The sequence below is a fragment of the Spinacia oleracea genome, chromosome 6 (genome assembly GCF_020520425.1).
Source record: "Spinacia oleracea cultivar Varoflay chromosome 6, BTI_SOV_V1, whole genome shotgun sequence".
NCBI lineage: Eukaryota > Viridiplantae > Streptophyta > Magnoliopsida > Caryophyllales > Amaranthaceae > Spinacia > Spinacia oleracea.
This window is the reverse complement of record NC_079492.1, coordinates 100,412,789-100,416,876: the sequence shown is the minus strand read 5'-3', so window position 1 is coordinate 100,416,876 and position 4,088 is coordinate 100,412,789. Positions and strand designations below refer to the sequence as shown.

At 35.1% G+C, this 4,088-nt stretch overlaps 1 long non-coding RNA gene across 1 annotated transcript; it reads left to right on the top strand.

Moving 5' to 3' along the window:
• Nucleotides 1-953: 953 nt before the first annotated feature.
• On the top strand, nucleotides 954-2,578 carry LOC110792529 (uncharacterized). Its single transcript, XR_002534450.2, has 3 exons — nucleotides 954-1,109; nucleotides 1,778-2,001; nucleotides 2,140-2,578. It is a non-coding gene; the product is annotated as an uncharacterized lncRNA (long non-coding RNA).
• Nucleotides 2,579-4,088: the final 1,510 nt, after the last annotated feature.

The following is a 4,088-nucleotide window of genomic DNA, read 5'->3' as shown; positions in this document are numbered from 1 at the left end:
ATTTAGTATTGGTCTGTCTCCTAAGGATGAAAAGGAATTTGTATCGATCATCCGATTTCTTCTGATTCTGGGAAGAGAAGAAGAGTTGAGGATCATCCAAAGCTTCAAAGAAATGATCTTCGCCTGCATCAATCCTATGGATATGGCGCCTTGTGCTTATCGTATGATACAATGGTCCTGCGCCCTTTTGCTTATATTATAACTTAATGATGCCATATATTTTAAACTATATATTAATGAAATTTAGTACTTATTTTGTAATTATGATAGGCTTGGTGGAAATGGATGGTATGATTGCATTGATTGTACTTTTGTTGCCTTCTATAGTGATGATTGTACTTTTGTTGCCTTCTATAGTGATGATTGTACTTTTGTTGCCCGTTTTACATACTTGGCTGAATATGGGCTATAATATTATGAATAAAAGTCATGTTCTTGATCATATCTTTTCATCTCATAATATCTTTACCTATTTCACTTTTTGCAATATTGCTCTTTACCAGTTCAAGTATATAGCTAATGTCTTTTTCCAATGCATCTTTGGAATTAGATCTCCTATTAACAGTTCTAAAATCCTCCAATTTTTACACAGTAACTAATATTATTAAAATCTTTGTATTCCTTTGATCTCTTGGAGGTTAAGTAATGATCAATGCCTTATTATTATTATTGAAATTTGTGGTTTGATGGGGTATATTTGTAACCAGAAGCACTTTGTGACAATTACTTGCTTGAATATAAGATATACGGATTTTTCATGAAATACCCCTGAGCTTTCGTGAAATTCACCAAATGCCCCTCGACTTTCAGAAATTCACCAAATGTCCCTCACATTTAACTTAATACCCAAACTACCCTTACATTTAACAAAAGTTAAGTCTCCGTTAGCATGACTTTACCATTTTACCCTTATTTTGATTTTGGGCCATAACCCTTCCGCTATCGCTTCCTTCCTTTCAATAGTTTTTTTTTAAAAAAGCTACTCCTAAACTACCTCTCTCTCTCTCTCTCTCTCTCTTTCTCTCTCTCTCTCTCTCCCTTGTTCTTCATCCTTCAACCACCCAAAAGGATTCAGAATTTCGTGTTCTTAGTTTCGCGCATCGTGTAAGGTATGTCATGACAATTGCACTAATTTTTTTTCGATTTTTCAAACTTCTGCTGCGCAAATTTTAGGATTTAGGGTTTCTGGAAATTTGATGTTGGAGATGACTTGTTTGATGTTGGAGATGACTTGTTTGTTTGCTGTTTTGTCTTCGATTTAATCGCCTTTTTCCCCTAATTCATCTTTTCGGCATTGTTAGATTGATCCTCATGGTTTTTCTGAACAATTTCTGTTTATAATCGAGGGTTTTGATTATGAGAAAATTGCTTGATTTTTTTCAGCATTTGGCAATTTTTTATTCCATTAAGTTCAAAGATGATGTGTATTGAATTGAACGAGGAATTGACTGGAATGATAATTTAGGAGTGAGAAATGAGTTCAGAGGCAGTTTGTGACTGCTCGTGACTTGGTGGAAGAAGCTAATTTCATATTTGATTAGGAGTTTTTTTTAAAAAGTAGACGGCAATTTAGTTACCGTGTTGGAGGAGTTGAATCTATAATTGAGTCAAATGGCTTAGATTTGCTCAACCTTATGTACCAAAAATGGAAAATTTCTAAATTTATTGGTTAAGTTGTATGACAAATCTTTCTTAGTGAATTTCAGTATACTTGTACATTGTATATGTTTGTAAGGTATAAAATTATGTTTTAACCAGATTACTACTTGTGGCCCAGGATCTTGTTCTAAGACTTGATATTTTGAGGAAGCTTGAGAAGCATAGAGGTTGTGTCAATACAGTTGGCTTCAATGCGTCTACAGAAAAGTGATATTATGGGATTGGGAAGTTGGCCATGCCAAACTCTCATTTCATTCTGGTCATTGTAACAATGTGTTTCAGGCAAAATTCATGCCTTTCAGTGAGGACCACGGCATTGTGACTTGCACAACAGATGGCCAGGTATTTCCCTGGTGGTGCTGTTTGGTTTGGGGGCTAGGGAGGGAAAACAAACCATGATTTATTCTGCTTATCCTTATGCTTTAGTCTTGACATTAGTGACTTTTAGTTTACTTCTTTGTAATATATTTATGCTTTCAGTTAAACACGCACAAATTCTTGAAGATGGACGTGTGGAGACCTCTTCTCTTGGTAGCCATGAAAGTCGAGCTCACAAGTTGGCTATTGAACCTGGAAGTCCTCATGCACATATTTTATACTTGCGGTGAAGACGGAGTGGTTCAGCATGTGCGTATCTCTGCAGGTGGCTTCAAGTACACTGTCTGCTGCTGTGTTTCTTTCTGGTTGCTAGTTCTGCTGTGACATGTGCTGCTGTTTTGTGCTACCGGCTGCTCCCCCTTGTAGTTGCTAGTTGTATTTTTTTGGTTTGGGTTGCGGTCTGTGCACCCTTTTTTATAGGTTGTTGTTTCTTTGTTTGGTTTCTACTAGTTCCTACCTTTGGTAATAAAGTTCTTAATTTAGCACACACAAAAAATATGCAAAAACAATTATGATTTATGAAATATGAAGTAATTTCTCATTGAGTGATTCACTTCATGATTACAAATAGTAAGATTACGAACATCAATATTCTCGTTTGTATTCCCATTTGTAGGACGATTTTGAATGAAAGCTCATGACAAAAATGAGATGAAACTATAACAAAATAATTTATAAACTACAATAAACACTCAATTTAGGGTTATTTATAACCCTGCAATAAGCAACGACTACTTTTCAAACACAAAAACCAGTTGTTGGGCTTTAAAAAGCTAATTTTCTATTTTGGGCATTTGGTGAATTATGTTTACATCTAGGGGTATTTGGTGAATTAATTTAAATTTTAGGGGCATTTGGTGAATTTGAAAGTAAGCTAACGGAGGACTAACGACGCGTCATTAGTAAGGGTAGTTTGGGTACTAAGTTAATTGTGAGGGGCATTTGGTGAATTTCTGAAAGTCGAGGGGCATTTGGTGAATTTCGCAAAAATTCAGGGATATTTCATGAAAAATCCGTAATATATAATATTATGAATATGAGTCGACTATGGATCCCTTCTTTAAATTTTATAAGGTCTTTACAAGTTAATCAATCTGCAATGCTTGGCTTCACCGGTTCATTTTTTTAATAAATGACCTCTACCTTTGCATCCATGTAATAAGGTCTGCCATACTCCAAGGTTTACATATATAGTACCCACTTCCATGTGTTTCTTTGGATTGTGTCGTTGTTCTGGATTCTGAGTATGATACAAAGTTATATTACTATTGCTATTTATGCTCTAACGTGGCATATGTCTTACCAGAAGCTCGTTCTTGAGACTACATACATACATGGGATTTTTTGTTCTTCTTCAAGATGGAAAAAACTACTCAGTGGGAAGAATATGTCCAATTGCAGGATGTACAACCCTCATCTTTGTGTATATCTATTCTCCTTTGTATTCTCCTCACCTCTCTAATTGTAATCTAATAAGTCCAAGCAATCTGCATCTTATTTATCATCACTGTCCTACTAAATGTACAACATATGGTTGAATCTTGTTTGGATTAACCTATTGTAGGCTTCTGACCCGGTATCTTAGATACATTGTCCCATTCTTTTATCACAATCAGTACTCGTTGATGGTTCATACTCTCTTATTTTCTTTTACAACCATAACTCTTTTTGAATCAATGTGGTTGTTTTGGCCTTTGAATGTTGATGGCCATGTTCTTGCTCTTTATACCATAATTCATATATGAAGATCATGAGTTGGAATGTACGAGGGGCAAAGCGATCTGCAACTATTAGTGAACTCATTTTCTTAAAGAAAAAATTTAACCCTGATATTATATTTGTGATAGAAACAATGTCACAACTACTATAGTCAACGAATTTCTAGGTCTTTAGGTTTTGATAATATTCATATAGTGGATCCACAAGCTCATTGTGGTGGAATGTGGGTTTGTTGGAATCCCTTTGTATTGTTTCCTAGCACCGTATCACCCTTTTACTAATAACTAATAAAGCTAATAATAAATCCTTTGGCCTCTTTGGATAATATGCTC